Source organism: Camelus dromedarius, chromosome 30, assembly GCF_036321535.1.
Source record: "Camelus dromedarius isolate mCamDro1 chromosome 30, mCamDro1.pat, whole genome shotgun sequence".
Lineage (NCBI taxonomy): Eukaryota > Metazoa > Chordata > Mammalia > Artiodactyla > Camelidae > Camelus > Camelus dromedarius.
This window is the reverse complement of record NC_087465.1, coordinates 1146817-1160707: the sequence shown is the minus strand read 5'-3', so window position 1 is coordinate 1160707 and position 13891 is coordinate 1146817. Positions and strand designations below refer to the sequence as shown.

General features: G+C 42.0%; 1 protein-coding gene across 1 annotated transcript in view; it reads right to left on the bottom strand.

Moving 5' to 3' along the window:
• SNTG1 (syntrophin gamma 1) overlaps positions 1 to 13891 on the bottom strand; it is a 357912-nt gene that overhangs the window by 201613 nt on the left and 142408 nt on the right. Inside the window, exon 2 of the mRNA XM_064480809.1 lies at positions 1334 to 1408. The gene's annotated coding sequence lies outside the window, so the exon portion shown is untranslated. The remainder of the gene's footprint in view (positions 1 to 1333; positions 1409 to 13891) is intronic.

Here is a 13891-nt window from a genome sequence, read left to right as displayed (position 1 = left end):
CTTCAAATTCTCATGGAAACAAAAATAAGCAAAAACCACAGGGAAGGTCAGCACCCTTGTTTCTACACAAGAGGTCGGCGTCTCCAGGACACCACAGCCCGGAGCCACACATGCACTGGCAGCGCGCTCAGCCAGCCCCCCAAGTACTGAGACAGGAGGGGAGCAGACCAGAGTCAGAAAATACTAAGCAAGTTGCTCAAACACAAAGTCGGTCTTGGGCTCAAAACTAAGCATCTTTGCAACTGGTAACTGTGCCACCTTATCCACAACAGCCAGCACGGTCAGCAAAACTAGGAGCAGAGGACGCTCTTCTAGTGAAGCCAGTGACTTTGACAACACAAATAGGCCTGGAAGGACTGCGAATTTCAGTGATAATTCTAGAGGTAAATGCGCCAACAGAAGCTGCTTCCTGCGAGCAGATGTGACACTCAACACAAAGAGGGAGAGGCCAGGGGGAGATGAGCCGAAGTACAAGGTCAAATGTCTCAAACATCTGCAAAGCACAGAAAAGCAGCAATAGCTTACGACTTACCAGTTCAGGTAGCAAGTATTTATGTAAGAGTGACCTTGTCTGGCAGTTAGGAAAGGCCAAGGAGGGCTGAGAGCTCCCCCAGCCCAGCAGGCAGGGCGGGGGCACCAGGCAGGGACGTCCCGTGTGCTCTTGCTTGTGGGCTGTTTCTAGCTGAACAGGGAGCCAGTCTAGCTTAAATGTGGACGAGCGTGAGCACGGACAGAAGCAGAGGAACACGCAAAATGCTACAGGTCAGGTCAGGGGCCACGAGAAGCGCGCTAACCGTGCATGCTGACATGCGGTTCTGGACCCAGCGAGTGTGCAAAGTCCCAGAGAGCAGGCCAGGAGGGTGTGCCGCATGTTACAAGACCAAGCGCCGCATTCCTCCCCTTCATTCCTCCCTCAGAACAACGCCAGTTCAGACACGATGCTTGTTAGCAAAGTGTGTTGGGCTCCCAACAAACACAAACATGGGAGGCAAAGATACATACCTAAGAAGACAGAGAAACGTCTGAAATGCAACCTGAGATATTTTTTAAACAAGGAAACTGGGATTCCAGAAGACATTGCTTTGGGGGTAGGAACCGCCATCCCAGATGAGTTTCCATCACTCTCCTTCCAACTGCCTTTGCCCCTCTCTTCCCTCATGACGTGACCTTTCCTGGGCTGTGGCCGGGGTTTGCAAGGCATGATGCTGTGAAAGCCTGTAGAGTGGGCTTTGCAGCACTTGGCACTGGGACATTCCAAGCAGGCGGTAAACAACGCTCTCCTGCAGACGGGTGACTTTACTCACAACGGCTTTCTGAAAAGTAAGGGACTTACTTGAACTTAGGCAGAGCAGTGTTCTCCTTTCTCAGAGGTCACTCCTCCGGCAATCTCAACATTCTGGAGAGTAGTCTGGATGCAGAAAGTAAAAATAAAGTTCTGTGAGCACTCAGAGTAGAAGGAATGAAATCTAGATACTGAAATTCACTCACTTTATCCGTGAGGAACACGTGCCTCCCATTCACCTTCTACTGCACACAGTTTTACCACAATTACTTGTCAGTTTCTAGGGGTAACTCAGGCCCTGTGAATCATCAAGAGGAAAAATGAGATTACAATAAAAGGGGCAAAACTATTCAATGGGGAAAGACAGCCTCTTCAATAAGTGGCAACAGGGAGAACTGGACAGCTGCCTGCAAAAGAGTCAACCTGCACTACTCCTCACAGCAGAGACAAACATAAACTCAAAATGGATTAAAGGCTTAAATGTAAGACCTGAAACTACAAAACTTCTAGAGGAACACAGAAGTGGTATGCGCTTTGATATCAGTCTTAGTAATATTTTTTGGATCTGTCTTCTCAGGCAAGGGAAACGAAAGTAAAAATAAACATGTCTGCCTCACACTGAAAAGCTTTTGCACAATGAAAGAAACCATAAACAAAACAGAAAGGCTGCCTACTGTATGGGAGAAGATATTTGCAAACGACACATTCGATAATGGGTTAATATCCAAAATATACAAAGAAGTCATATAACTTAATATGAAAAAAGCAACTAGTTTAAAAAAACAGGCAGAGGATTTTAACAGACTTTTCTCCAAGGAAGACACACAGACGGCCACCAGGCACATGAAAAGATGCTCAACATCACTAATCAACAGGGAAACGCAAATCGAACCACGAGATATCACCTCAGCCCTGTCTGAATGACTAACATCAAAAAGACAACAAATAACAAGTGCTGGTGAAGATGTGGGGAAAGGACCCTAGTGCACTGCTGGTAGGACTGTAAATCAGTGCAGCTTCTATAGAAAATAGTATGAAGTTTCTTCAAAAGCCTACAAGTAGAACTACCACAAGACCCAGCAATTCAACGTCTGGGTATTTTTCCAAAGAAAACAAAACTCTAACTAGAAAAGATATATTCACCCCTAGGTTCCTTGCAGCATTATTTACAGGAGCCCAGACATGCAAGCAACATAAGTGCACATCAGGAGACGCCTGGATGCAGCTGTGGTGTAGACACACAGAAGAATATCTCTGAGCCATTGAAAACAGAATTGCATCTTGCCATGCTCAGCAACAGCATGGATGGAGCGGAGAGTGTCACGCTTCTTGAAACAGGCCAGAGAAAGACAGATACTGTATGGTATCATTTATATCTGGGATCTCAAAAAAAAGCGAATGAAAAAACACAAAAGCAAAAATGGAGTTACGGATACAGAGAACAGACAGGCAGTTGCCAGAGGAGAATGGGCTGGGGGGGTGAGTGAAACAGTGACTGAGGCACAAAATTCATCTGCAGAATAAACGAGTCACGGGGTGAAATGTACAGTGTGAGGACTACAGTTGATAATATTGTAGCAGCTTTGAATGGTGACGGTGACTGGACTTGGGGGCGACCAGCTTGTCATGTGTAAAAATACCGAAGCACTATGACACGCACCAGAAACTAATGAGACAGCGTTAAGTCAATGTTACACCAATGAAAAAAACCAAAAAACACCACGAAAAAAGGAGAAATAAGGTATTAAGTATTTCCCAAACGGCTAATAGCACAAAGTAAAGTTCTGCTGACCACGTTTTAGGGAAACTGGCTTTAAAAGAAGCACAAAAGTATATGTGGTAATCTGCCCAAAATTGTGTTTGCCAGGAGGTGGCAGTTAGGTCTAAACTGCCCATCCTGCAGACTTTAGAATTAGACTCCAAGTTTAAATGATTGGTGATATTTTAAAGCATTCCTTGTGAGGCAAAGCCTATCGATTTGATGCCAAGAGGTGATTACTGCTAATCAGACACAGCTACTAATTCAGTTTCATACTGCGGGAGAGGGTCGGCCTCTGCGAATCGAGGCCTGAGCAACAGGCTGCTCATTCTGACGGCTCGGGTGATGGTCTGCCTCCGCCTCTTACTGTCTAATGGCCCATTTGTGTTATCTCTCCTCTCGAGAATTCACCTGTAGTTTTGAAAATACTCTAATACTTCAGTGAAGTGACGGCCAGATGAGATGTCACACTTGACAGAGCCGTGGTTCTCGAGGAGGCTCCAGCGAGGCGCACAGCCGGCTGCACGGGAGAGTCAGCCGCAGCCCGAGTCACCGGACGCGCTCGGACTCCGAGTCTGACTGCGGTTTAGACAGAGACCTGCGCCTATGGCTACTTTAGGTAAACTCCCCAGGGAGAGCGGAGCCCCGGCCAAGTCGGGGGCCCTGCACACTAGCTCAGGGGCTGCGGGGACGATTCCGGAGCGGCTCCCAGCGCCGCCCGGCGTGCGCGCTGCACGACGCCCTCCGTGACGGGGCGCGGCTCGTGGCGGCGACGCGCTTCACTCCTGCGCTGAGGTTCCGTGAGGTGCCAAGGCGAAGCGTTTGCAGCTGGGATCGCCCAGGTCCGTTAACTTGGAGTTAGCCGATTTGAGAAGGGTTACCTTGGGTGGCCAGTCACGGTCAGGCGGGAGTTCATGCCAAGGGCCAGAGGTTCACACTGGACAGACTCTCCGTCTGGCTCTGAAGAAGGAGCCGGCTGGCCGGGAGAGGGCCGCACCCCTAGGTCCCCCAGAAGGCAGCCTCCAGGGGCTCAGAGCTACCGCGGCGGACACACACGTAAAGAGGGGAAATCAGTCCTGCACACGAGGAATCGGATTCTGCAGTGACTCAAATGCACCTGGAGAAGGACCCCAGACTCGGGGAGGACCCAGGCTGGTTGACACCGTGACTGCCTCTTTGGGAGCCCCTGTATGACTGTGGTTGTTACTTAATTTTTAATTTAATTCAGTTACATATTAAGAATAATATCAATTGCACTACATTTATCAAAACCATATCTCAAAATACATAAAATTTAAGTTTTGTTGTCCCTTGACTTCTTTCCCACGAGTGGATTATTCACCTGAGTCCCATTTTCTCCATTGATTTTTCCTTCTGTAGATGGTGTGTGGGCTTTATTCTGAAACAGTAAATAGACATCAAACCTGTCCAGCTGAGGCGCGAGGGGAGGAACCCTCTTAGAGAGCTCTGCTCTGCGCTCACAATGGCTCCCACCAGCAGGCTCCCGGGGGGCCGACACTAACGCTTGACTTCAATGCCCAAAGTGACCTTTCCCGCATCCCCAGGTGCAAGGGCACCAAGCATGAAAGAAGAAGAAGGGAAAGGAAACTGGATGGCGGGAGAGCCCAGCGTAGGTCTTTTGTTCACACACTTAACAGCTTCACCTCCACAGCCACCCACTGGGTTTACTTCCAAACAATTGTCGGCGCCTCTGCAAAGACTTCACTGTAGCACCGAGAGTGAAAGAAGGAAAACAAAAGCTGAAAACCACCACAACAGAAATATCCACTACAGCTTGGGAACTGAATAAGCAGCTTAAGAAGACAGACCGACTAGTTTACTGCGTAAGACAACAGAAGAAAGGAGGAGGTCAAAGTTTCTGCCCCCCAGGACGCAGCAGGCAGAAAGGGACCCGGCCTCACTGCCCTGTCCCTCCTCGGTCTCCCAGTCCCCTGGCTGTTCCGTCTCTGGTTTCTGCCTAGGCAGGTCTTCGTGTGTTTCCTGGATGTACGACGTCCGGGTTCTAAGCTGAGCTTTAGTGGGAAAAATAGGCAGAACTGATTCTAGCCCAGTTTGTTCAGAACCAGAAATCATCTCCATTTTTTGATTTGGGAATTAACTGGGAGGTTTTAAATGTGAGATTTGTATTCTTAAAAAGATACATCTTTTTATATCTTTTAAAAAAATATACACACCCACATACATTCCTGAGTTCAGTTATTCAGGGCATGTCATTTACTACAGATACACTGATACTGTCTGCAGGCTCTACACTGGCCTTTCATAAAATAAGTAATTATTAACTAAAAACAATGAAACACAAATATCATTAAGGAAAAATAAATTCAAGTATAAATATGGAAAACTTAAAGACACAAAATTGAATAAATGAAAATTCAAACATTTTGGAACACCATCTATGGAAAAGCCTAAAACAGTCATTCTTACCGGTGTAGCATTTAATGAAGCAAAGCATCGCAACACTGCTTGGATTTCAACATATGGTTTTATCATAGACTTTGTAAGACACAATCATCATTATTTGACTGGAGAGTAAATGTTGATGAGTTTTCAAAGCAACTTTTTCCATTCTATGAATAATAAAAATTTTACAAGCCAGAGTTTTTTTTATGGAATATTTGTCACTATTTGAAAAATGCTATCAATTTTGATGTTAAAAAAAAAAGAAAGAAAAAAAGCTTTTATACAGCTGATGTCAGGAGGACGACAGTAAGCTTTCTTCTTGCCCAAACTCGCTCCAGTACCCTGTAATAGTTAACAAAAGATATTTTGTGTCTTTCAAACATCAGAATTCTTTGTTACAAAATAAAATGTGTTGTAACAGAGCAACAACTTCAAATGAAACTTGCAGCAGCTAAAAACACGTATACTTTAGGGTGCTATACATGTGGGGGTCAGGATTTGTATTCAAGGGGCGGGCTATATAGAAAGCACTCCACACTATAAGTAGGGGGAGGTTGGAATGCTACTTCTGTTAACTTGAGAGTTTTTCTGCAAGAATGCCAGAGAGAATTGTGAATTAATTAGTTTCATGATATTTGTGGGAAAATAATGCTGCTCAGTGATGTTTTATTGGCTTTCTTACGTTCAGAAAGTGTTCTGTAAGATTACTGTGCCAAGGCAATAATCTGTGAGTCTGCTTGGGATGATGCAGATAGGGAGAAATCACATCTTTCAAAACCACCGCAGAGATCATTGTAAGAGTCATCCTTCTCTGCCCGTCCCTATGTCCAGACCCTCTGCAGGCAAGGGGAAGAATACGATTTCCAGGGCTACCTCATTATTAGATTCAAATGCCCAGAAGGCATACAAAGAAACAGGAAAGTCTAGTTCATTAAAAAAAAGGGGGGGGGGGTATTAAATAAACTAAAACTGTCCGTGAGAAAAGACCTGATGGCAGATATACTAGACAGAGATTTTAAAACAACTGATTTAAAGGTGTTAAAAGACTAAAAGGAAGCCATGGAGAAAGTCAGGAAAATTGTGGATGAACAAAACAAAAATATTGAAAAAGAGACAGAAAGCCAAAAAAGATCTGGAGATAAAAAGTACGACAAATACAAATTTCCCAGATGGACTCAAAGAAAGACTTCAGCAGGCAGTGCAATAAACTGAGCAGATCTAACAGGTGCACAGAACACTCGGCCCGTTCTTCTCACGTGTGCACGAGACATTTTCAGGTGAGACTGTATGTTAGGCCACAGATTAAGTCTCAGCAGATTAAAAAAGACAGATAACACGTAAATCATCTTCTCTGACCGCAGTGGGAGAAAGTGAGAAATCAAGGACGGAAAACGGAACATTCACAAAAGCGGGGAACAAAAGCAACAACAAAATGACGACAACCTGATTTCACACGGGCAAGGGGGTCAAAGACACTTCTTCAGAGAAGACATGCAAATGACCAGCAAGCCTATGGAAAGACACGCAGCATTGCTAACAATCACAGAAATGCAAACGAAACCCCAGTGAGAGCCCCCCTCACGCCTGTCAGGGTGACCACCATCAAAGACCAAAATAACGGGAGCTGGGTGGTGTGGAGGATTTGGAACACTTGTACGCTTTTGGTGGGAACATAAAATGGTTTAGCTGTTGTGGAAAACCATACGGTAGTCCTTCAAATTAAAAATAGAATTACCATATGACCCAGCAATTCCACTTCTGGGTAGTTACTCAAAGGGATCAGATCCACAGTCAGATCTGCTGCAGTGACAGGGTGAGACCCCGCTGCGTAAGCAGGGTAGCATCAGAAGTGACCTCCTGCAGTTCAGGGTCAGCCGGCCCTGCAGGACCCCTGGGGCGGTAGCAGATCCAGTCCGTCAGTTCTAGTGACCACGGCCCAATCGTCAGTTCTAGTGACCACGGCCCAACCGCTCCTTAACCTCCCTCCCAACAGCAGCCCAGTCAGAGTCTGCATGGTCCTAGTGGGAGCCCGTTGGAGCAGTGAGCGTGAAGCCAAGCAGAACAGCGCTCCAAGGGTGTTAAAAACAAATCTTCACTGGTTCTGTAGCTCACAAAAGTAGGCAGGACCTCCCTGGTAAAGCAATAGGATGACTGCCTGCTGAAACCGAAGATTTAAATAGGATCAAGACTCTTCTAATATGATGTATAAAATGTCTGTTACACAATCAAAAGTAACTCATCAACACCAGGAGCCATTATAAATGCAATTTGAATTGGAAAATGCAAGCCACTAACACCAACACAAAGAGTCAGATGGAGGAATACCTTAAAAAGGGTTTTAAAGCAGGAATCATAAAATGCTTCAACAGTCATGAATTCTGTTGTAATCAATAAAAAACCTGAAAATGCTAACAAAGAAATAGAAGTTACAAAACAGAGCCAAGTGGAAATTATAGAATTAAAAATACAATAACTAAATTTTTTAAATTACTGGATGGACTTAACATTAGAGATGAAATAAAAGAAGATATAAAAGTGAACAGATGAACAGAATTTACTTGATCTGAAAGAAAGAAAACAGGTTAACAAAAATTGACATACACTCAAGAACTTATGGGACAATAACAAAGATCTGACTTTTTATCACTGAAAACACATACGGAGAGAGGGCAGAGTGTGAGAACAACAACAAAAAAATTTTTAAGAAATAATGGTTGAAAACTTCCCAATTTGGCAAAAGGCATAAACCTACAGACTCAAGAAGCTGACCCAAACCCAAAGAGAATAAACCAAAAGAAATATACATGGAACACACTATAATTAAATTTTTTAAAAGACAGGAAAATTTCTTTTAAAAATCAGGAGAGAAACAAAGCATTGACCCTAGAGGAACACCAAATCAAATGACTGCAGATTTTTCATTTCGAAACTTGGAAACCAGAAATCCTATTTAAAGAAGGTGGCACATGTTCAATTAGAGAAACGCAATCACATGAAAAATTCTGTATCTGGAGAAACTATACCTCAGGAATGAATGGGGAATAAAAATTTTCTCAGAATAAGAAAAGTCAAGGGAGAAAATAAAGAAAAACTAAGGAGAATGAAGTTAATGTGTTGCTAAGAGAACTACTCTTAAAGAATGGCTAAGGAAAAGTCTACAAACAGAGAGAAAACAGTAACAGAGGAAGGCTGGGACTTTACAAAGGAGAGCGATCAATGGCATGCATACAAAGACAGTTAAAAATAATTGATGGACCTTTACCTCGTGAGTTTCTTAAATCACATTTTATGGTTGAAACAAATATTAGAGCGCCATGTGATGTGGTAGTCAATGTATGCAGAAAAATGTATGATATATATGTCATCCGTATGACCATAAAGCTTTGGTGCTTTAATTAAAGTGATAAATGTTAAAATCAATAGGCTGTGGTAAGTCACACACATATGTTGTAATACCAGAACAACCACTGAGGAAACTTTAAATAGCAATATATTCAAAGACATAAATAAATCACAGTGGAATCAAAATGGAATTATGAAAACTGTTCAAGTAACTGAACAGAAGAAAAGAAACACAGAAATTAGAAACAGGAAGAATACCACAAAACCAATAATAAAATGATGGACTTCAGTTCTAACATGCCCAGAATTTCTTTAAATGGAAATAATTAAAATACACTGATTAAAAGACAAAAATTGACAAATCAGACTAATAATCCCAAACTAACTATAAGTTGTGTATAAGAAACTAGCTTTAAAAATAATAGTATAGATTCAAAGGATGGAAAAAATATAAAATCAAATATTAATCAAAATAACTAGAGCAGTTGTTAATAAAATCAGGTAAGTAGACTTCAAAAAAGAAATACCTAGGTCAAAGGGCAACATTATGTAATGAGAAAAGTATTAGTTAATCAAGAATATATAGCAATCCTAAATTTTTATTCTCCAAACAAAGCTTCAAAATACAGGAAACAAAAGCCAACAGAGTTGAAAAAAGAAATTGACAAACCTACAACCTGGTCGGGGACTTAAGCATCTCACTCTCAACAATTTATATCTGACAAAAAAAAAAAAAATCACCAGAAGTATAGAACAGAGCAACACCATCAACCAAAAGGATCTGATGGATTTTAGAGGACATTCCACCACAGGAAGTTCGAATATGCACTCTCTTTGTGCGTCCACAGAACAGTCAACAAGACAGACCATATTCTGGATTATAAAATAAATATTAATACATTTAATAACAAGAATAAAACCTTCAAAGATGTAAAAATAACAAAATTTGAAATACTACATGGCTCTAAGAAAAAATCTCAAAAAAATAAAATAATGCACTTAACTGAATGAAAATGAAAATACAAGGTCAAAATGTATTGGTTGCACCCAAAGTGGTTCTGAGGGTGAAATTTTTAGCACTAAATACTTACATTAAGAAAGATGAAGCATCTCAAGTCAATAATCTAACTTCCCACCTCGAGAAACTAGAAAAGGAGAAAAATAAATCTAAAGTAAACAAAAGAAATATAAACATAAGAATGAAAGTCAATGAAACTGAAAACAGTATAGCTGAAGAGAAAATCAGTAAGGCAAAAAGCTGATTCTTAGAAAATAATCAGTAATAGAGATAAACCTTTAGCAAGACTGACAAAGATTAAAAAAAAAAAAAACACTGAAAACACGTATCTCAGACGTATGGAATGAGAGAATATTTTTAAAAGGTCCTGCCACCATTAAAAGGATCATAAGAAACAACTATGAAAAACTTTCCATTTTGAATTCAGCAAACTTTAAGTAATGGAACAATTTGTTAAAAACCACAAACGCCCAAGCTCAGCCAAGAAAAAAACAGATAAATAATATGATAACATTCAGTAATTTAAACTTGTGAGTAAAATCTTCTGAAAAGTATTCTCTGTGCCAAAATGATTTCACTAAAGTGTTTTGCCAAATATTTAAAGAACTTGGACCATTTTATATAACCTCTTCACAAAACTACAGGATGAGGTAGCATTTTCCAACTCATGCTATGAAGTCAGTATTAACCTGGTGCCCAAAACAGACACATACTCCTTAGAGGTTGTTCTAATATTACTATTTACTATCACCCCGAAGGAAAATAGTTATTTGGACGTAAATATGACAAACATTGCCAGCACCTGCATAATGAGAGCTTCAAAATGCTGATGAAACATCTCAAAGAGGACTTGACTAAAAAGTGACACACTACGTTTATGGACTGGAAGATAAGATGCCAGTGTGTGCTGGCTCGTGTCCCTGACCGGGCACCGAAACTGTCATGTAAGTTTCATTACTTCACTCAGTTAAAATAAGAAATATTAAGTCAATTGTACTTTTTTCAGTTAAAAAAAAAAAAGCCACACCTAGGGATGAGCCCAAGGGTGAGACACAGTGAGAAGTATCGGCTCACGGGGCACAAGACGGTTTTTGGATGCATTTTGACCAGAGTGATTCTCTTGGTCTTTGCTTTGAATAAATAATGAGGCTGTAAAATGTTTTCAGTAAATCCATAAGTAAGTTTGCTAAAAACTCGTTCCTACTGCTGACTGCACTGTAATATGGAATGTTAATCTTTCCAAGTGAACAACTGGCTAGAACACTGAACATGGGAGTCCCTGGCTGGGAATGGAGGCTAACCCTTAAGTTAAACTGCCTTCACTTAATTAAACAGAGCAATATTAAGCTCACTGTACTCCTTTCAACAAAGTTATACCTGTGAAGCCCACAAGTAATGCAACACATGCTACTCTAAAGACTAAAAACACCTTACACAAGGTTCAAGCATTTGTTACAAATAAGAAAAATGTTCTTTCTTAGGAAGTTAAAAAGCTTAGTTTCTGTGGGTGATAAAGTCATTATTAATTCATGGCGCATATGAAATAAGCTAAAGGCAAATTTTAAAATCTATAAATAAGGAATAATTCACTCTTTGATCAGAATGTTAGAGAAAAATTCAGAAGAATAAACTTTATCCCTTGAAGTTAGACAGTCATGACATTTAAGATGGCAAAAAGGCTAGATCTGCAAACTCGCCTTCTCCACATTCTACAGTCAGCCCTCGCTCTGCTCCAGGCACTTCTCACTGGTGGCTGCATCTGCCTGGACTCCCCCTTCACTGCACCCCTTAGCCTCCGGTCCTTCTGCCAGGCTCACCCGTGTTTGTTCCCCAAGCCTCTCCCAGGGCGCACTCACTCTAGTCTGTGTCCCGTGCTCAGGTCATACACTCCCCAGGACGACCTGGAGCCGATCTGCCTGTCTGGAGGAGCCCAGCGAGTAGCAAGCTAACGGATGTGTAACTGCGATGTCAACTTCAAAACATAAAACACATTGTAAAGTAATTATAAGCTACACATATTATTCCAGGGAGATTTCATATGCATATTATTATTCAGGAAAATCATGAACTGCATTTTGCTGTCCAGGAAAATTTAATAACGCGTTATGTTACTTTATTTACATCTCACTCATTATGAAATGTAAAGCTTGAACAGCACTCTAGTCAGAAATAGAAGATCAAATTACAAAAAGGAAAAGCACACCAGACTCCAAGTGAACAGGCGAATCCGAGCAATCCCTATGACCCTTTAGGAGAACTGAGCCATTTTCTTCTTGGAAAGAGATAGTTGTTTGAAAACAGTAGTTATTTTCTCTTGAAATTTATCTCAGAAGTCAACAGGTTACCAGCTACTACTAAAATAGATGCTGTTTATATCATTTACCTCACACAGAAATTCAGATATGACTGAAAATCAGTTTGCTGTGGCAGTCGTGTGCCAGAAATTGAATTCAGCCCCACCAGGCTCCAGGTGAGGAGACAGTTCTTCCAGCCCTACATGTTAGTCATTGTTTTCTCAAAAGATGGGGAAAGCAAACTACACCAGAAATTAAGTGGAATGCCCAAGCCTGAATGACTTTATTTCACTAGCCAGTCCTACTTTCAAGCAATAATGGAGCTCCATGAAAAAGAAAAGTGTCCAGGCCATAAGGAGCTCTCCCACGTGCTCTCCCTGAGACAAGCCTGTACCTGGTGGGCTGCAGAGGGCGTATGCAATGCCCACTTCCTCAGACGGAGCAGTAAAGGAACATGCACTCAGGAGTGGAGATTTAATAAGCACATATTTTCTCCTCCATCAGTGACATTTTTAGATATAACTGTAGTTCTTTTTGTAACTGTAAGCATGCAGCAGTGACAACCACGGTGACTGCTCGACGGTTTGGTGCCACTGCCTTGCTTCACACTGTGGAACCAGCAGTTTTACTCACCACTGCTCCTGCACCGCTGGTGCACATGCGAACACAGTGCTCCTGCACCACTGGTGCAGATGTGAACTTCCTTGGGCAGATGAAAACTCAGTTTTATCATGAACATAGGTGTCTGACCTCTTAGATGTGCTGAAAGGTTCTCACCCCCCCCACCCCCAACATGCACACAAGGCTCTGTGGACACCACTTTGAAAAATATTCCTAAAGTGAATTCAGACACAGATGAACTTATAATCAAGAAGAGGAGAAAAATCTTATATATGTTGTACATTGGAAAGTAACAGACGACATGGAAGTCCAAAGTGCTCTGGGAATTCAGGGGCAGGTGAAATTATCTCCCTCTTAGCATGGTCCCAGGTAAACCCTTTAGAGCAGTTAATGTTTTGCAGATTTGGAGAAGCAGGGGCTGGTTCTCCACACATAGAAATTAGAGGAGCAGATGTGTGGAAATGGGAAAGCGCGTGGTCTCTGAGCTGCAAGCAGAGGCATCAGTGTGACTGACACGGCCAGAAGTAGCCCGGGCAGCAGCCGGCTCCAGGGAGCGTTGCTGCTCAACTTTTGACCGCATCAGCTGAAACCGTTAATTCTGGACAACCCATTTCTGATTTAGGTTCCACTTTTTCTCACCATTATTTAGAGATCAAAATTATTTTTAGAGTTTAGTGACTTCAAAACCATTGAAGCTGCTGGTTTAGCAAACGTCGAGTTGGGTTTGGCTTTCTGGTGACATGATCTTGTTAGGCATCTCCGTTATCTCCTGCTAAAGGAAACTCCCATTTTTAACACCGGCTATGGTCCATGTTGTCACTGTTTACGAGAACAGCTGCATTCCAGCTCCTTACCTAGGAAGCCAGTCTATATGAGCGACTCCCAAATTAAACCAGACTGCAACTGAAGCTGTGCACGCAATCAGTATTATATTGGTTCTCCCTAAATTGCTTTTACAGATTGTTTGCTAAGCAACTTTTGTCAAAACTTGCATCTGAGCAAATGTTATATAAATGTGGGTTTAAACATAAGAGAATATCTGACAACATTTTATGAGCAAGCATTTTCACCCAGATGCTTTTAAAGTTCTGTCTCTAATGTGAGTAACTTTTTGATGCACAGAATCAATTTCTGCCACACTACTGATTAGC